The sequence below is a fragment of the Poecilia mexicana genome, unplaced genomic scaffold, assembly GCF_051168715.1.
Source record: "Poecilia mexicana isolate PSO_F unplaced genomic scaffold, ASM5116871v1 scaffold_2, whole genome shotgun sequence".
In the NCBI taxonomy this organism is placed as follows: domain Eukaryota; kingdom Metazoa; phylum Chordata; class Actinopteri; order Cyprinodontiformes; family Poeciliidae; genus Poecilia; species Poecilia mexicana.
In genome coordinates this window covers 40,337,089-40,358,174 of record NW_028263371.1, presented here as the reverse complement: position 1 = coordinate 40,358,174, position 21,086 = coordinate 40,337,089, and the positions used below count along the sequence as shown (strand labels likewise).

General features: G+C 38.5%; 2 long non-coding RNA genes across 6 annotated transcripts; both read left to right on the top strand.

Moving 5' to 3' along the window:
- The first annotated feature begins 904 nt into the window (after positions 1-904).
- Positions 905-18,969, top strand: LOC148160869 (uncharacterized). Of its 5 annotated transcripts, none has more exons than XR_015766345.1 (9): positions 905-4,125; positions 5,122-5,234; positions 6,231-6,343; positions 7,340-7,452; positions 10,632-10,744; positions 11,739-11,851; positions 12,848-14,100; positions 15,128-15,240; positions 17,377-17,839. It is a non-coding gene; the product is annotated as an uncharacterized LOC148160869 (long non-coding RNA). The 5 variants fall into 5 exon arrangements; XR_015766348.1 differs by lacking the exon at positions 905-4,125 and adding an exon at positions 18,486-18,969 and having other exon boundaries at positions 4,494-5,234; positions 17,377-17,489; XR_015766349.1 differs by lacking the exon at positions 905-4,125 and having other exon boundaries at positions 4,494-5,234; positions 12,848-12,960; positions 13,988-14,100.
- A 92-nt stretch (positions 18,970-19,061) lies between these two features.
- On the top strand, positions 19,062-20,838 carry LOC148160868 (uncharacterized). The gene is made up of 2 exons (XR_015766343.1): positions 19,062-19,707; positions 20,523-20,838. It is a non-coding gene; the product is annotated as an uncharacterized LOC148160868 (long non-coding RNA).
- The last annotated feature ends 248 nt before the right edge of the window (positions 20,839-21,086 follow it).

The window sequence follows — 21,086 nt, the reverse complement described above, 5'->3', positions numbered from 1 at the left end:
AAAGCTAGGAAACCAGCTTTGACCTCATGTGGATTACTGTGTGGAATCAACATCTGGTTTTCCATTTTAGTAAAAAGGTTGAAAACATTGTTCCACTGCCATCTTAGGGGGGAAAGGCAAGAAATATGTTGCACACGTCTGTCTAGAAAGTCGTCTAAAAGAGGTTCAACTGTTCAGCTTCTCTGTGTGTAAAATACAAGTCCTGCTTCATGCTTATCAAACTTGCATTCTGTCAAGTTGTCTGTGTGAATTTTTATAGTCTTTGAGTAAGAGATTAGTGGCAGTCAAATGTCATTTGTTGTAGAAGATGTTTATGGTCAACATCTGTTTGTTGCTCTGCAAATGCAATGGATCCCTTCAGTGGAAGAAATGTGGTGGCCAACTCCAGCAGCTTGAGGGGAGTGATGAGCATGTAAGCAATGATTGACATGAGCTAATATAATTTCTTAACTCTTAAAGCTCTGGGCTGATGGAACAGGGTGTAAAGGTAACTCTAGACTATTTTATTTCCTCCAGTGCTTACTGTTAAACACTGGAAAACAAAGCAGCAATGTGACAATGCTGCTGGTGCTAATTGGGTCACTGCAACTCATAATAAAAAGAAAAGAAAATGTTAGTTATACACAAAATACAATGGAAAGAAGGGTAGCTTGGGGCATCTATTAAACTGCCATGAAAATATGGACCAGATACAGGTGAAAAATAGTTCTAAAGTTGTCCAATATAGAGAGGACTGTAAATTAATTAATGTTAACAGGTACAAGCTGAATATCTGGTCACAGGTTTGTGTTTGCAAAGCTGGTTCTTCTGAAAACTTGTTGATTCTCACATTGTGTGTCTGCGTGTGTGTGTGTGTGTGTGTGTGTGTGTGTAGGTGTGCGTGTGCGTGTGTGTGCGTGTGTGTGTGTGTGTGCTCTAGTTTTTATCACCTCATGGGGACTTGAATCTGTTTACACACTCACCTCATGGGGACCTACTCCCTCGTGGGGACCTGAAGCCAAGTCCCCATAAGGGAAATCATTTTAAAATCGTTTTAAAAGCCATTTTAAAGGTGCTGGTGAAGTTTTAGCAATGGCCCATAACACATGTTTTTTCGTCACTTTGTGTGTGTGTGTGTGTGACTCGATGCTGCCCCCATAAGGTCTCAGAGTGGTACTGCACCTCATTGGAATTCACACACTTTTCCATATATGGTCGCGTTCTGCCTTCTTCCTGGTCCCCATAAGGAAGGTTATGGAAAGAACTTGAAATGAGTTGGTTTAAAGGACAATATCAACTTAAAACATAAAAATTCACAATGCCAACTGAAAATGGACATTTTTCTACAAAGATTAACTCCATTGATTCCGTGTTTAGACTTTTGATTCTGTGAAAATACCCATCATCAAGGAATTGTTCATATGTGCATATTGTCTGTTTACTGATCTTTGATAGTTAAAAAATATTAAAATGGGGTTCATAGTTTGAATTTATTAATAACAAAGTATGAAACACAGTGCATAAAAGACTCTAAAGATGTAAACATTTGTGCAAATATTTAGTTAATATTCAACACAACAGTTTTAGAACAGTATTAAGACAGCTCTATATATTTGTTTATCCAAATTTTTCCAACAAGAGTTAGTTTGTAATGAAGAATGGGCAAATGTTATAGCCTCGAGATCTGCATTGATGTTGAAGCAATAAGGTAAAACATTAACAGCAAAATAATTTGATAGCTTATTGACCCAAGTACACAATAGACAAATGGAGAACCTTTCAGTTTTAATAAATTATAAAAATATTCAATATATTTCTTTAACTTCACAATTAAATTTCCTTTGTGTTTATTTTAAATACATTGCCCATAGCATACATTTAAGCTTAGGGTCATGAAACAAAACAGTTAAAGGGTCCAAGGGGTTTAAATACTCTGTTTCTGACAGTGACTTTGTAGCAATCACCTCTCCTATGAACAAAACCTTATTAATCTTATCTGTAAAGACACTTTTCATCCATTCCTTCCTGATTTCAGCAGTTTTATCATCAGGAGCTGCGATAAGCATCTCCGTCTTGCTTGCATTCAACTGCAAGTAGTTGTCATTCAACCATATTTTGATATCAGACAAGCAGTTACTAAGTTCTGTCAATTTATAAAATTCACAGGAGCGAAACTAACAAGATATTTGGATATTGTCAGCATACATATGGTATGAGACATTACTGTAGTAATTTGAAATAAAACCTAAAAGACGTAAATACAGTAAGAAGAGCAGTGGACCCAAAACCGAGCCTTGGAGTATTCCACACGCCAGTTGAGCAACATCAGTCTGTAGTATCTCAATATGAGAAACTACAGACTGATAGGAGAAACCAAAGAGCCCAGTAAAGGTAAAGGCAAATCTTCTGAAGTCGGGATATTTAATTTCACATGATTATCGCGGTAGAATTTGTTAAAACTTAATGAAGTTGTCCTATTTGATGTTTGTTGTGACGTATACTCACAAATGAACAAGGTAATTAGTCCAAGTTTGAATGTTCAGAAACTACAGCGGGTGTGATGAGCCACAGCAAAGGTAAACAACGGTACAACAACCCAAAAAGACGATCAACTCAAAACCACTACCTTTTTACTCTCTGTCTCTTTGTCGTTTAAGCACATCCGTTGCCGAGGTAACCGCCTGCGCCCCGGAAGCCGAGCAAAGATTACTTTAAAAACACAACATTCAGTCCGTTACGATATTAGGTTTCCAGGCTTGATATTTATTTCAAGGACAAGGATGTAAAGAAAATGGATCAATAGATAGATATATAGATGTGCACACACACATTAAATTTTGCCCCCCCAGAAGTAGTCCTGGCCCCCTTCTAGCCCCCCCAAACTTTAAAAGTCTAGCTCTGCCACTGCCAACATTTAAATCAGATATTCTGAAAAACTGCAATATTCAATGTTGGCATTACAAAAAGCAATGGAATGTCTTGAATGTAATAAAACACTTTAGAATTCAGTCAAAGTTTTACTTCCTTTTAGAGGCTATTGTTTTTGAAACAGCAAGAAGTAGCCTGATTTCCTAGTGTTCGGAGCGCAGTCGACAAAAATTACACTCAGGACCTTTTTCTAAGAACACTGTGACTATCCAAAAACTGCTCAGTAAGTATTAACATTTCACAATGCAATGTATTGTATTAACTATTGTCTGCCATTTGTGATTGTTGAGAAAATGTGCCGTTTAGCTAGACAAGATCTAGCTAGGAAATTAAGTCCTTTAATTTCAGATTTCATATTGGTTTTTGGTTTTAAATTGTTAGTGTCCAATGATAAAATGTGAATTTCATTTTAAGTTAAATTGTATTAGCATTTGCATACTATTAGCCTAGTGCAGTTGCAGTGCTACATCTGACTAAGACTTATTCCAATGTTGTAGTTTCCTAATTTGCTAGCCAAAGCTCTCCTTTGGACATTTAAGGAGTCCCCACAACACACATTAACCAGTGTTACCAAGTGTGTTAGATACTTGTAACTAACTGTGTGTTGGGTCCCCATAAGTCATGTCTGAGGTGTGTTGGGTCCCCATAACTCGGTGTTTCTCAATTCTGGTCCTCACGCCTCCTAGTCCTGCATGTTTTAGGAGTTTCCCTGCTGCCACACACCTAGACTGTATCTGTGGATGACTAACAGGCTTTTGCAGTACTTAATGAACTGAAAAGAGGTCAAATAATCGGCTATTCTGGTATAGAGGCACATCCAAAGCATGCAAAGGAAGGTGGCCTGAGGACTGGAATTGAGAAGCACTGCCATGACACATATCCGAGGTGTTTGTAAAACAGTAAACTCAGTTACAAGGTTTAAAAATGTAGAAGATTTGAATTATTTCTTTAACACTTTCATATTTTAGGACATTAGTTCATTTATTTTCATGATTGTTTAATTTAATTTTAAACAATTAACTGTATTTGTTCAAGAAATTAGTTTTTATAGAAACAGTTGGTTTTCCATGTTTCTATAATAACAAAGTTTTGTTAAATATTCCAGACAACGACCAGTGGAAGAGTGGAACTGAGAATGGATTCCAGTCTTCCGTCACGTCTTTCAGCCTCTCAGAGAAACATTGATGAGACCCTGAAGAAGACTGAGCTTCTAAACAGGTAGCTATCTTCAGATTTAGCTCCATACTTAACATTGTTTGGCTTATTATTCTGTTGAAATCATTATAATTTTGATTCTCAGTGGCAGCTTTGCTAGATTAGTGAATATTACCAACGATTCAACATTTTGGACACCAATTATATTCCTGTCTCAGGTTTTAGATGCTGCAGACTTGGATTTAAAGACTTGAATAACAAAACTAATTGAATCAAATGTAACATTGAGGGTCAGAAGTGCCTGTGCAATGTGTTGCGTTGACATGCGGTGTGGCTGACTGACATTTGATGGCCACAAGTCCTTAAAACTAATACAGCAAACAGTTAAATGTTCTTTATGTCAAAGTGCAGTTGCAGTGCTACGTCTGACTAAGACTTATTCCAGTGTTGTAGTTTCCAAATTGGCTAGCCAAAGCTCTCCTTTGGACATTTACGGAGTCCCCACAACACACATTAACCAGTGTTACCAAGTGTGTTAGATGCTGGTACAAAGTTGATCCCCAGAAGGACTTGTAACTAACTGTGTGTTGGGTCCCCATAACTCGGTGTTTCTCAATTCTGGTCCTCACGCCTCCTAGTCCTGCATGTTTTAGGAGTTTCCCTCCTGCCACACACCTGGACTGTATCTGTGGATGACTAACAGGCTTTTGCAGTACTTAATGACCTGAGAAGAGGTCAAATAATCGGCTATTCTGGTATAGAGGCACAGCCAAAGCATGCAAAGGAAGGTGGCCCGAGGACTGGAATTGAGAAGCACTGCCATAACTCATATCCGAGGTGTTTGTAAAACAGTAAACTCAGTTACAAGGTTTAAAAATGTAGAAGATTTGAATTATTTCTTTAACACTGTGTCATATTTTAGGACATTAGTTCATTTATTTTCATGATTGTTTAATTTAATTTTAAACAATTAACTGTATTTGTTCAAGAAATTAGTTTTTATAGAAACAGTTGGTTTTCCATGTTTCTATAATAACAAAGTTTTGTTAAATATTCCAGACAACGACCAGTGGAAGAGTGGAACTGAGAATGGATTCCAGTCTTCCGTCACGTCTTTCAGCCTCTCAGAGAAACATTGATGAGACCCTGAAGAAGACTGAGCTTCTAAACAGGTAGCTATCTTCAGATTTAGCTCCATACTTAACATTGTTTGGCTTATTATTCTGTTGAAATCATTATAATTTTGATTCTCAGTGGCAGCTTTGCTAGATTAGTGAATATTACCAACGATTCAACATTTTGGACACCAATTATATTCCTGTCTCAGGTTTTAGATGCTGCAGACTTGGATTTAAAGACTTGAATAACAAAACTAATTGAATCAAATGTAACATTGAGGGTCAGAAGTGCCTGTGCAATGTGTTGCGTTGACATGCGGTGTGGCTGACTGACATTTGATGGCCACAAGTCCTTAAAACTAATACAGCAAACAGTTAAATGTTCTTTATGTCAAAGTGCAGTTGCAGTGCTACATCTGACTAAGACTTATTCCAGTGTTGTAGTTTCCAAATTGGCTAGCCAAAGCTCTCCTTTGGACATTTACGGAGTCCCCACAACACACATTAACCAGTGTTACCAAGTGTGTTAGATGCTGGTACAAAGTTGATCCCCAGAAGGACTTGTAACTAACTGTGTGTTGGGTCCCCATAACTCGGTGTTTCTCAATTCTGGTCCTCACGCCTCCTAGTCCTGCATGTTTTAGGAGTTTCCCTCCTGCCACACACCTGGACTGTATCTGTGGATGACTAACAGGCTTTTGCAGTACTTAATGACCTGAGAAGAGGTCAAATAATCGGCTATTCTGGTATAGAGGCACATCCAAAACATGCAAAGGAAGGTGGCCTGGGGACTGGAATTGAGAAGCACTGCCATGACTCATATCCGAGGTGTTTGTAAAACAGTAAACTCAGTTACAAGGTTTAAAAATGTAGAAGATTTGAATTATTTCTTTAACACTGTGTCATATTTTAGGACATTAGTTCATTTATTTTCATGATTGTTTAATTTAATTTTAAAAAATTAACTGTATTTGTTCAAGAAATTAGTTTTTATAGAAACAGTTGGTTTTCCATGTTTCTATAATAACAAAGTTTTGTTAAATATTCCAGACAACGACCAGTGGAAGAGTGGAACTGAGAATGGATTCCAGTCTTCCGTCACGTCTTTCAGCCTCTCAGAGAAACATTGATGAGACCCTGAAGAAGACTGAGCTTCTAAACAGGTAGCTATCTTCAGATTTAGCTCCATACTTAACATTGTTTGGCTTATTATTCTGTTGAAATCATTATAATTTTGATTCTCAGTGGCAGCTTTGCTAGATTAGTGAATATTACCAACGATTCAACATTTTGGACACCAATTATATTCCTGTCTCAGGTTTTAGATGCTGCAGACTTGGATTTAAAGACTTGAATAACAAAACTAATTGAATCAAATGTAACATTGAGGGTCAGAAGTGCCTGTGCAATGTGTTGCGTTGACATGCGGTGTGGCTGACTGACATTTGATGGCCACAAGTCCTTAAAACTAATACAGCAAACAGTTAAATGTTCTTTATGTCAAAGTGCAGTTGCAGTGCTACATCTGACTAAGACTTATTCCAGTGTTGTAGTTTCCAAATTGGCTAGCCAAAGCTCTCCTTTGGACATTTACGGAGTCCCCACAACACACATTAACCAGTGTTACCAAGTGTGTTAGATGCTGGTACAAAGTTGATCCCCAGAAGGACTTGTAACTAACTGTGTGTTGGGTCCCCATAACTCGGTGTTTCTCAATTCTGGTCCTCACGCCTCCTAGTCCTGCATGTTTTAGGAGTTTCCCTCCTGCCACACACCTGGACTGTATCTGTGGATGACTAACAGGCTTTTGCAGTACTTAATCACCTGAGAAGAGGTCAAATAATCGGCTATTCTGGTATAGAGGCACATCCAAAACATGCAAAGGAAGGTGGCCTGGGGACTGGAATTGAGAAGCACTGCCATGACTCATATCCGAGGTGTTTGTAAAACAGTAAACTCAGTTACAAGGTTTAAAAATGTAGAAGATTTGAATTATTTCTTTAACACTGTGTCATATTTTAGGACATTAGTTCATTTATTTTCATGATTGTTTAATTTAATTTTAAAAAATTAACTGTATTTGTTCAAGAAATTAGTTTTTATAGAAACAGTTGGTTTTCCATGTTTCTATAATAACAAAGTTTTGTTAAATATTCCAGACAACGACCAGTGGAAGAGTGGAACTGAGAATGGATTCCAGTCTTCCGTCACGTCTTTCAGCCTCTCAGAGAAACATTGATGAGACCCTGAAGAAGACTGAGCTTCTAAACAGGTAGCTATCTTCAGATTTAGCTCCATACTTAACATTGTTTGGCTTATTATTCTGTTGAAATCATTATAATTTTGATTCTCAGTGGCAGCTTTGCTAGATTAGTGAATATTACCAACGATTCAACATTTTGGACACCTATTATATTCCTGTCTCAGGTTTTAGATGCTGCAGACTTGGATTTAAAGACTTGAATAACAAAACTAATTGAATCAAATGTAACATTGAGGGTCAGAAGTGCCTGTGCAATGTGTTGCGTTGACATGCGGTGTGGCTGACTGACATTTGATGGCCACAAGTCCTTAAAACTAATACAGCAAACAGTTAAATGTTCTGTATGTCAAAGTGCAGTTGCAGTGCTACATCTGACTAAGACTTATTCCAGTGTTGTAGTTTCCAAATTGGCTAGCCAAAGCTCTCCTTTGGACATTTACGGAGTCCCCACAACACACATTAACCAGTGTTACCAAGTGTGTTAGATGCTGGTACAAAGTTGATCCCCAGAAGGACTTGTAACTAACTGTGTGTTGGGTCCCCATAACTCGGTGTTTCTCAATTCTGGTCCTCACGCCTCCTAGTCCTGCATGTTTTAGGAGTTTCCCTCCTGCCACACACCTGGACTGTATCTGTGGATGACTAACAGGCTTTTGCAGTACTTAATGACCTGAGAAGAGGTCAAATAATCGGCTATTCTGGTATAGAGGCACAGCCAAAGCATGCAAAGGAAGGTGGCCCGAGGACTGGAATTGAGAAGCACTGCCATAACTCATATCCGAGGTCAGTGTTGTGTTCAAGACCACCTAACCCGAGACCAAGACAAGACCAAGACCAGAGTGTATCGAGACCGAGACAAGACCAAGACTTTTGGGGTCCGAGACCAAGTCAAGACCAAGACCGAGGAAAGTCGAGACCGAGTCAAGACCAAGACCAGCGGCCGTGCTACATGACACAATAAAATGTAAAATATGATCGAAATTGCTTCTCAGAATAATCTGAAAGATCCATATTCCCATAAAAACACCTAGATATTAAATACTTAATACATTTTACCAATATTAAATATTCCATTTCTGTGTTACAATGTGTGATGGTCTCGTGCCATCCCTAAAAACATAACACCCTGGGAATTTGCCCATATTGCTCATATAAGAATCCACCACTGTTGCACCATTAAACATAGCAATTGAGGCAATGCCCTGATGGTAAATAACACTCAACTATGAACACTGACCAAGGAGCAACAAGCAAGAAGTAACCAAACAGAAGGCGCTCATCGTGACTGTTCTCACTCTCTATCCCAGTACATGAAGCCAGGTAGTCTGACACCATGGCAGACATTACAGTTGCCACTTTGAACAAAAACAAAGAGCAATGTGCATGCTCTGCGTGCTCTTTCGTTCTTGTGTTTTAGTTATTTGTTAATTTAAATATCAACGTACATAATTAAATAATGATGCAGTGTACACAGAGCATTACTAGAACAAAGAACGGGTGTTCTGTCAGGTCAGATCGTCATATGCTTAACACGAACTCACGGTGTTCTGTCAGATCAGCATACGTTGTCAGATAGCTCAGACATGCATACGCTGTCATTACCATATGATTTTATTTAATCAGCAACATAGAATCATGATGTAGATCATCATACACTTGGTTATTAACAGTTGTATGGCATCCAGCTGCAGCCAGACCTACTTTAAATACACTTTGAAACCACGACAACGCATGTATATCTATCTAGTTATCATATTATGTCATATTATAAACAATTTAATGACTTATTTTCGTCATAACTTGTTGCATATACTGACAACTCCACTGACGGTCGGACTTCTTAAGGCGCATGCGCTGGCATGGTACTCACTGCATGTATGCTAGGAACATAGACTCATGACGTAGATCTGTTATTAACAGTTGTATGGCATCCTGACTTGGCGGTTAAGTGAGTTTTACACGGGCGTGTGTTGTAGCTGACTCCAGCTGCAGCCAGACCTGCTTTAAATACACTTTGCAACCATGACAACACATGTATATCTATATAGTTATCATTGAAAACAATTTAATGACTTATTTTCGTCATAACTTGCTGCATATGCTGAACTGACAACTCCTCTGACGGTCGGACTTCTTAATGCGCATGCGCAGGCATGGTACTCACTGCACGTATGCTATTCTGACAGTGTATGGTAATCTGATAGAACAACGGCTCTCAGTGAGTGACACTCCAGTTCTATCTAATAAATAAAGAGCCGTGGAGAAGAATTGACTGTTTCTGAATGTCACATCACTATATTGCAGACTTTTGGACATAGCGTTGTCCTATATATGCGACAAGTCAGTCAACATCTCCGCACAATAATTCAGGCAGTGAGTGACTTTTTTTCATCACAAATTCTTATGTGCCTCTGTACAGCTAGCTTTGCTAACATCACATTAACGGAGCTTACCTTCTTTGAGCTACTTTTCTAAGTGACGAAAATAGTTAGACGTTGTCCCCATCGTCTCTGAAAGCGAAGCGCTGCTGAGTTAGCTGTGGCCATCGGATTTCTTACTATTTATGCAGCGCTATTATATTACTGACGATTAGACAAACATTTTCTGCCGCTGAGAGAAAACCACTGCGCATGTCCTGGAGCGCCGCGTGCGAGTGAAAGGTGGGGAGGGGAGGGGGAGGGGGAGAAACACGTAGTTGCTTGGATTTTAATTGGTGCGTTTTGCATCCACTGAAAACAAAGATGTTAACAAATAAACTGGACAGTATGCTGCACGTTTAGTGATATTTTCACAGCTGCGGTCTCGACTGGTCTTGAAATAAAATGCTGAGTCCTCAGAGCCCGAGACCAAGACAAGACCGAGACCAAATGCGGTCGAGTCCGAGACGAGACCGAGACCATCAGAAAACGGTCTTAAGACCGGACTCGAGACCAAGACCGATCTCGAGTACCACAACACTGTCCGAGGTGTTTGTAAAACAGTAAACTCAGTTACAAGGTTTAAAAATGTAGAAGATTTGAATTATTTCTTTAACACTGTGTCATATTTTAGGACATTAGTTCATTTATTTTCATGATTGTTTAATTTAATTTTAAAAAATTAACTGTATTTGTTCAAGAAATTAGTTTTTATAGAAACAGTTGGTTGTCCATGTTTCTATAATAACAAAGTTTTGTTAAATATTCCAGACAACGACCAGTGGAAGAGTGGAACTGAGAATGGATTCCAGTCTTCCGTCACGTCTTTCAGCCTCTCAGAGAAACATTGATGAGACCCTGAAGAAGACTGAGCTTCTAAACAGGTAGCTATCTTCAGATTTAGCTCCATACTTAACATTGTTTGGCTTATTATTCTGTTGAAATCATTATAATTTTGATTCTCAGTGGCAGCTTTGCTAGATTAGTGAATATTACCAACGATTCAACATTTTGGACACCTATTATATTCCTGTCTCAGGTTTTAGATGCTGCAGACTTGGATTTAAAGACTTGAATAACAAAACTAATTGAATCAAATGTAACATTGAGGGTCAGAAGTGCCTGTGCAATGTGTTGCGTTGACATGCGGTGTGGCTGACTGACATTTGATGGCCACAAGTCCTTAAAACTAATACAGCAAACAGTTAAATGTTCTTTATGTCAAAGTGCAGTTGCAGTGCTACATCTGACTAAGACTTATTCCAGTGTTGTAGTTTCCAAATTGGCTAGCCAAAGCTCTCCTTTGGACATTTACGGAGTCCCCACAACACACATTAACCAGTGTTACCAAGTGTGTTAGATGCTGGTACAAAGTTGATCCCCAGAAGGACTTGTAACTAACTGTGTGTTGGGTCCCCATAACTCGGTGTTTCTCAATTCTGGTCCTCACGCCTCCTAGTCCTGCATGTTTTAGGAGTTTCCCTCCTGCCACACACCTGGACTGTATCTGTGGATGACTAACAGGCTTTTGCAGTACTTAATGACCTGAGAAGAGGTCAAATAATCGGCTATTCTGGTATAGAGGCACATCCAAAACATGCAAAGGAAGGTGGCCTGGGGACTGGAATTGAGAAGCACTGCCATAACTCATATCCGAGGTGTTTGTAAAACAGTAAACTCAGTTACAAGGTTTAAAAATGTAGAAGATTTGAATTATTTCTTTAACACTGTCATATTTTAGGACATTAGTTCATTTATTTTCATGATTGTTTAATTTAATTTTAAAAAATTAACTGTATTTGTTCAAGAAATTAGTTTTTATAGAAACAGTTGGTTTTCCATGTTTCTATAATAACAAAGTTTTGTTAAATATTCCAGACAACGACCAGTGGAAGAGTGGAACTGAGAATGGATTCCAGTCTTCCGTCACGTCTTTCAGCCTCTCAGAGAAACATTGATGAGACCCTGAAGAAGACTGAGCTTCTAAACAGGTAGCTATCTTCAGATTTAGCTCCATACTTAAGATTGTTTGGCTTATTATTCTGTTGAAATCATTATAATTTTGATTCTCAGTGGCAGCTTTGCTAGATTAGTGAATATTACCAACGATTCAACATTTTGGACACCTATTATATTCCTGTCTCAGGTTTTAGATGCTGCAGACTTGGATTTAAAGACTTGAATAACAAAACTAACTGAATCAAATGTAACATTGAGGGTCAGAAGTGCCTGTGCAATGTATTGCGTTGACATGCGGTGTGGCTGACTGACATTTGATGGCCACAAGTCCTTAAACCTAATACAGCAAACAGTTAAATGTTCTGTATGTCAAAGTGCAGTTGCAGTGCTACATCTGACTAAGACTTATTCCAGTGTTGTAGTTTCCAAATTGGCTAGCCAAAGCTCTCCTTTGGACATTTACGGAGTCCCCACAACACACATTAACCAGTGTTACCAAGTGTGTTAGATGCTGGTACAAAGTTGATCCCCAGAAGGACTTGTAACTAACTGTGTGTTGGGTCCCTATAACTCGGTGTTTCTCAATTCTGGTCCTCACGCCTCCTAGTCCTGCATGTTTTAGGAGTTTCCCTCCTGCCACACACCTGGACTGTATCTGTGGATGACTAACAGGCTTTTGCAGTACTTAATGAACTGAGAAGAGGTCAAATAATCGGCTATTCTGGTATAGAGGCACAGCCAAAGCATGCAAAGGAAGGTGGCCTGAGGACTGGAATTGAGAAGCACTGCCATAACTCATATCCGAGGTGTTTGTAAAACAGTAAACTCAGTTACAAGGTTTAAAAATGTAGAAGATTTGAATTATTTCTTTAACACTGTGTCATATTTTAGGACATTAGTTCATTTATTGTCATGATTGTTTAATTTAATTTTAAAAAATTAACTGTATTTGTTCAAGAAATTAGTTTTTATAGAAACAGTTGGTTTTCCATGTTTCTATAATAACAAAGTTTTGTTAAATATTCCAGACAACGACCAGTGGAAGAGTGGAACTGAGAATGGATTCCAGTCTTCCGTCACGTCTTTCAGCCTCTCAGAGAAACATTGATGAGACCCTGAAGAAGACTGAGCTTCTAAACAGGTAGCTATCTTCAGATTTAGCTCCATACTTAACATTGTTTGGCTTATTATTCTGTTGAAATCATTATAATTTTGATTCTCAGTGGCAGCTTTGCTAGATTAGTGAATATTACCAACGATTCAACATTTTGGACACCTATTATATTCCTGTCTCAGGTTTTAGATGCTGCAGACTTGGATTTAAAGACTTGAAAAACAAAACTAATTGAATCAAATGTAACAGTGAGGGTCAGAAGTGCCTGTGCAATGTATTGCGTTGACATGCGGTGTGGCTGACTGACATTTGATGGCCACAAGTCCTTAAACCTAATACAGCAAACAGTTAAATGTTCTGTATGTCAAAGTGCAGTTGCAGTGCTACATCTGACTAAGACTTATTCCAGTGTTGTAGTTTCCAAATTGGCTAGCCAAAGCTCTCCTTTGGACATTTACGGAGTCCCCACAACACACATTAACCAGTGTTACCAAGTGTGTTAGATGCTGGTACAAAGTTGATCCCCAGAAAGACTTGTAACTAACTGTGTGTTGGGTCCCCATAAGTCATGTCTGAGGTGTGTTGGGTCCCCATAACTCGGTGTTTCTCAATTCTGGTCCTCACGCCTCCTAGTCCTGCATGTTTTAGGAGTTTCCCTCCTGCCACACACCTGGACTGTATCTGTGGATGACTAACAGGCTTTTGCAGTACTTAATGACCTGAGAAGAGGTCAAATAAACGGCTATTCTGGTATAGAGGCACATCCAAAACATGCAAAGGAAGGTGGCCTGAGGATTGGAATTGAGAAGCACTGCCATGACTCATATCCGAGGTGTTTGTAAAACAGTAAACTCAGTTACAAGGTTTAAAAATGTAGAAGATTTGAATTATTTCTTTAACACTGTGTCATATTTTAGGACATTAGTTCATTTATTTTCATGATTGTTTAATTTAATTTTAAAAAATTAACTGTATTTGTTCAAGAAATTAGTTTTTATAGAAACAGTTGGTTTTCCATGTTTCTATAATAACAAAGTTTTGTTAAATATTCCAGACAACGACCAGTGGAAGAGTGGAACTGAGAATGGATTCCAGTCTTCCGTCACGTCTTTCAGCCTCTCAGAGAAACATTGATGAGACCCTGAAGAAGACTGAGCTTCTAAACAGGTAGCTATCTTCAGATTTAGCTCCATACTTAACATTGTTTGGCTTATTATTCTGTTGAAATCATTATAATTTTGATTCTCAGTGGCAGCTTTGCTAGATTAGTGAATATTACCAACGATTCAACATTTTGGACACCTATTATATTCCTGTCTCAGGTTTTAGATGCTGCAGACTTGGATTTAAAGACTTGAAAAACAAAACTAATTGAATCAAATGTAACAGTGAGGGTCAGAAGTGCCTGTGCAATGTATTGCGTTGACATGCGGTGTGGCTGACTGACATTTGATGGCCACAAGTCCTTAAACCTAATACAGCAAACAGTTAAATGTTCTGTATGTCAAAGTGCAGTTGCAGTGCTACATCTGACTAAGACTTATTCCAGTGTTGTAGTTTCCAAATTGGCTAGCCAAAGCTCTCCTTTGGACATTTACGGAGTCCCCACAACACACATTAACCAGTGTTACCAAGTGTGTTAGATGCTGGTACAAAGTTGATCCCCAGAAAGACTTGTAACTAACTGTGTGTTGGGTCCCCATAAGTCATGTCTGAGGTGTGTTGGGTCCCCATAACTCGGTGTTTCTCAATTCTGGTCCTCACGCCTCCTAGTCCTGCATGTTTTAGGAGTTTCCCTCCTGCCACACACCTGGACTGTATCTGTGGATGACTAACAGGCTTTTGCAGTACTTAATGACCTGAGAAGAGGTCAAATAAACGGCTATTCTGGTATAGAGGCACATCCAAAACATGCAAAGGAAGGTGGCCTGAGGATTGGAATTGAGAAGCACTGCCATGACTCATATCCGAGGTGTTTGTAAAACAGTAAACTCAGTTACAAGGTTTAAAAATGTAGAAGATTTGAATTATTTCTTTAACACTGTGTCATATTTTAGGACATTAGTTCATTTATTTTCATGATTGTTTAATTTAATTTTAAAAAATTAACTGTATTTGTTCAAGAAATTAGTTTTTATAGAAACAGTTGGTTTTCCATGTTTCTATAATAACAAAGTTTTGTTAAATATTCCAGACAACGACCAGTGGAAGAGTGGAACTGAGAATGGATTCCAGTCTTCCGTCACGTCTTTCAGCCTCTCAGAGAAACATTGATGAGACCCTGAAGAAGACTGAGCTTCTAAACAGGTAGCTATCTTCAGATTTAGCTCCATACTTAACATTGTTTGGCTTATTATTCTGTTGAAATCATTATAATTTTGATTCTCAGTGGCAGCTTTGCTAGATTAGTGAATATTACCAACGATTCAACATTTTGGACACCTATTATATTCCTGTCTCAGGTTTTAGATGCTGCAGACTTGGATTTAAAGACTTGAATAACAAAACTAATTGAATCAAATGTAACATTGAGGGTCAGAAGTGCCTGTGCAATGTGTTGCGTTGACATGCGGTGTGGCTGACTGACATTTGATGGCCACAAGTCCTTAAAACTAATACAGCAAACAGTTAAATGTTCTGTATGTCAAAGTGCAGTTGCAGTGCTACATCTGACTAAGACTTATTCCAGTGTTGTAGTTTCCAAATTGGCTAGCCAAAGCTCTCCTTTGGACATTTTCGGATTCCCCACAACACACATTAACTAGTGTTACCAAGTGTGTTAGATGCTGGTACAAAGTTGATCCCCAGAAGGACTTGTAACTAACTGTGTGTTGGGTCCCCATAACTCGGTGTTTCTCAATTCTGGTCCTCACGCCTCCTAGTCCTGCATGTTTTAGGAGTTTCCCTCCTGCCACACACCTGGACTGTATCTGTGGATGACTAACAGGCTTTTGCAGTACTTAATGAACTGAGAAGAGGTCAAATAATCGGCTATTCTGGTATAGAGGCACAGCCAAAGCATGCAAAGGAAGGTGGCCTGAGGACTGGAATTGAGAAGCACTGCCATAACTCATATCCGAGGTGTTTGTAAAACAGTAAACTCAGTTACAAGGTTTAAAAATGTAGAAGATTTGAATTATTTCTTTAACACTGTCTCATATTTTAGGACATTAGTTCATTTATTGTCATGATTGTTTAATTTAATTTTAAAAAATTAACTGTATTTGTTCAAGAAATTAGTTTTTATAGAAACAGTTGGTTTTCCATTTTTCTATAATAACAAAGTTTTGTTAAATATTCCAGACAACGACCAGTGGAAGAGTTGAACTGAGAATGGATTCCAGTCTTCCGTCACGTCTTTCAGCCCCTCAGAGAAACATTGATGAGACCCTGAAGAAGACTGAGCTTCTAAACAGGTAGCTATCTTCAGATTTAGCTCCATACTTAACATTGTTTGGCTTATTATTCTGTTGAAATCATTATAATTTTGATTCTCAGTGGCAGCTTTGCTAGATTAGTGAATATTACCAACGATTCAACATTTTGGACACCTATTATATTCCTGTCTCAGGTTTTAGATGCTGCAGACTTGGATTTAAAGACTTGAAAAACAAAACTAATTGAATCAAATGTAACAGTGAGGGTCAGAAGTGCCTGTCCAATGTGTTGCGTTGACATGCGGTGTGGCTGACTGACATTTGATGGCCACAAGTCCTTAAAACTAATACAGCAAACAGTTAAATGTTCTGTATGTCAAAGTGCAGTTGCAGTGCTACATCTGACTAAGACTTATTCCAGTGTTGTAGTTTCCAAATTGGCTAGCCAAAGCTCTCCTTTGGACATTTACGGAGTCCCCACAACACACATTAACCAGTGTTACCAAGTGTGTTAGATGCTGGTACAAAGTTGATCCCCAGAAAGACTTGTAACTAACTGTGTGTTGGGTCCCCATAAGTCATGTCTGAGGTGTGTTGGGTCCCCATAACTCGGTGTTTCTCAATTCTGGTCCTCACGCCTCCTAGTCCTGCATGTTTTAGGAGTTTCCCTCCTGCCACACACCTGGACTGTATCTGTGGATGACTAACAGGCTTTTGCAGTACTTAATGACCTGAGAAGAGGTCAAATAAACGGCTATTCTGGTATAGAGGCACATCCAAAACATGCAAAGGAAGGTGGCCTGAGGATTGGAATTGAGAAGCACTGCCATGACTCATATCCGAGGTGTTTGTAAAACAGTAAACTCAGTTACAAGGTTTAAAAATGTAGAAGATTTGAATTATTTCTTTAACACTGTGTCATATTTTAGGACATTAGTTCATTTATTTTCATGATTGTTTAATTTAATTTTAAAAAATTAACTGTATTTGTTCAAGAAATTAGTTTTTATAGAAACAGTTGGTTTTCCATGTTTCTATAATAACAAAGTTTTGTTAAATATTCCAGACAACGACCAGTGGAAGAGTGGAACTGAGAATGGATTCCAGTCTTCCGTCACGTCTTTCAGCCTCTCAGAGAAACATTGATGAGACCCTGAAGAAGACTGAGCTTCTAAACAGGTAGCTATCTTCAGATTTAGCTCCATACTTAACATTGTTTGGCTTATTATTCTGTTGAAATCATTATAATTTTGATTCTCAGTGGCAGCTTTGCTAGATTAGTGAATATTACCAACGATTCAACATTTTGGACACCAATTATATTCCTGTCTCAGGTTTTAGATGCTGCAGACTTGGATTTAAAGACTTGAATAACAAAACTAATTGAATCAAATGTAACATTGAGGGTCAGAAGTGCCTGTGCAATGTGTTGCGTTGACATGCGGTGTGGCTGACTGACATTTGATGGCCACAAGTCCTTAAAACTAATACAGCAAACAGTTAAATGTTCTGTATGTCAAAGTGCAGTTGCAGTGCTACATCTGACTAAGACTTATTCCAGTGTTGTAATTTCCAAATTGGCTAGCCAAAGCTCTCCTTTGGACATTTTCGGATTCCCCACAACACACATTAACTAGTGTTACCAAGTGTGTTAGATGCTGGTACAAAGTTGATCCCCAGAAGGACTTGTAACTAACTGTGTGTTGGGTCCCCATAACTCGGTGTTTCTCAATTCTGGTCCTCACGCCTCCTAGTCCTGCATGTTTTAGGAGTTTCCCTCCTGCCACACACCTGGACTGTATCTGTGGATGACTAACAGGCTTTTGCAGTACTTAATGAACTGAGAAGAGGTCAAATAATCGGCTATTCTGGTATAGAGGCACATCCAAAACATGCAAAGGAAGGTGGCCTGAGGATTGGAATTGAGAAGCACTGCCATGACTCATATCCGAGGTGTTTGTAAAACAGTAAACTCAGTTACAAGGTTTAAAAATGTAGAAGATTTGAATTATTTCTTTAACACTGTGTCATATTTTAGGACATTAGTTCATTTATTTTCATGATTGTTTAATTTAATTTTAAAAAATTAACTGTATTTGTTCAAGAAATTAGTTTTTATAGAAACAGTTGGTTTTCCATGTTTCTATAATAACAAAGTTTTGTTAAATATTCCAGACAACGACCAGTGGAAGAGTGGAACTGAGAATGGATTCCAGTCTTCCGTCACGTCTTTCAGCCTCTCAGAGAAACATTGATGAGACCCTGAAGAAGACTGAGCTTCTAAACAGGTAGCTATCTTCAGATTTAGCTCCATACTTAACATTGTTTGGCTTATTATTCTGTTGAAATCATTATAATTTTGATTCTCAGTGGCAGCTTTGCTAGATTAGTGAATATTACCAACGATTCAACATTTTGGACACCAATTATATTCCTGTCTCAGGTTTTAGATGCTGCAGACTTGGATTTAAAGACTTGAATAACAAAACTAATTGAATCAAATGTAACATTGAGGGTCAGAAGTGCCTGTGCAATGTGTTGCGTTGACATGCGGTGTGGCTGACTGACATTTGATGGCCACAAGTCCTTAAAACTAATACAGCAAACAGTTAAATGTTCTGTATGTCAAAGTGCAGTTGCAGTGCTACATCTGACTAAGACTTATTCCAGTGTTGTAATTTCCAAATTGGCTAGCCAAAGCTCTCCTTTGGACATTTTCGGATTCCCCACAACACACATTAACTAGTGTTACCAAGTGTGTTAGATGCTGGTACAAAGTTGATCCCCAGAAGGACTTGTAACTAACTGTGTGTTGGGTCCCCATAACTCGGTGTTTCTCAATTCTGGTCCTCACGCCTCCTAGTCCTGCATGTTTTAGGAGTTTCCCTCCTGCCACACACCTGGACTGTATCTGTGGATGACTAACAGGCTTTTGCAGTACTTAATGAACTGAGAAGAGGTCAAATAATCGGCTATTCTGGTATAGAGGCACAGCCAAAGCATGCAAAGGAAGGTGGCCTGAGGACTGGAATTGAGAAGCACTGCCATAACTCATATCCGAGGTGTTTGTAAAACAGTAAACTCAGTTACAAGGTTTAAAAATGTAGAAGATTTGAATTATTTCTTTAACACTGTCTCATATTTTAGGACATTAGTTCATTTATTGTCATGATTGTTTAATTTAATTTTAAAAAATTAACTGTATTTGTTCAAGAAATTAGTTTTTATAGAAACAGTTGGTTTTCCATTTTTCTATAATAACAAAGTTTTGTTAAATATTCCAGACAACGACCAGTGGAAGAGTTGAACTGAGAATGGATTCCAGTCTTCCGTCACGTCTTTCAGCCTCTCAGAGAAACATTGATGAGACCCTGAAGAAGACTGAGCTTCTAAACAGGTAGCTATCTTCAGATTTAGCTCCATACTTAACATTGTTTGGCTTATTATTCTGTTGAAATCATTATAATTTTGATTCTCAGTGGCAGCTTTGCTAGATTAGTGAATATTACCAACGATTCAACATTTTGGACACCTATTATATTCCTGTCTCAGGTTTTAGATGCTGCAGACTTGGATTTAAAGACTTGAAAAACAAAACTAATTGAATCAAATGTAACAGTGAGGGTCAGAAGTGCCTGTCCAATGTGTTGCGTTGACATGCGGTGTGGCTGACTGACATTTGATGGCCACAAGTCCTTAAAACTAATACAGCAAACAGTTAAATGTTCTGTATGTCAAAGTGCAGTTGCAGTGCTACATCTGACTAAGACTTATTCCAGTGTTGTAGTTTCCAAATTGGCTAGCCAAAGCTCTCCTTTGGACATTTACGGAGTCCCCACAACACACATTAACCAGTGTTACCAAGTGTGTTAGATGCTGGTACAAAGTTGATCCCCAGAAAGACTTGTAACTAACTGTGTGTTGGGTCCCCATAAGTCATGTCTGAGGTGTGTTGGGTCCCCATAAGTCATGTGTGATGTGTTTCTAACACACAAAAACCAGTTGCAGCACCTGAAAAATGTAGAAGATTTGAATTATTTCATTGACACAGTGTTTAATATGTTTTAGGGCTTTAGTTCACAATTTCTAGTCATCATTTTTTAACTTCATTTTAAAAATGTCACTGAATTTGTTCAAGAAATTAGTTTTTATTGAAGCAAGCACTTGGTTGTACATGTTTACAAACAAATAAGTCTTTTTAAAACATTCCAGACATTGACCACTGCAAATGTGGAAATGACAGAAATGGATTCCAGTCTTCTGTCACTGTCTACAGGCCCTCAGAGAAACATTGATGAGACCCTGAAGAAGACAGAGCTTCTAAATAGGTAGCTATCTTCAGATTTAGCTCCATACTTAACATTGTTTGTCTTATTATTCTGTTGAAATCATTATAATTTTGATTCTCAAGGGCAGCTTTGCTAGATTAGTGAATATTACCAAAGATTCAACATTTTGGACACCTATTACATTCCTGTCTCAGGTTTTAGATGCTGCAGACTTGGATTTAAAGACTTGAATAACAAAACTAATTGAATCAAATGTAACATTGAGGGTCAGAAGTGCCTGTGCAATGTGTTGCGTTGACATGCGGTGTGGCTGACTGACATTTGATGGCCACAAGTCCTTAAAACTAATACAGCAAACAGTTAAATGTTCTGTATGTCAAAGTGCAGTTGCAGTGCTACATCTGACCAAGACTTATTCCAGTGTTGTAGTTTCCAAATTGGCTAGCCAAAGCTCTCCTTTGGACATTTACGGAGTCCCCACAACACA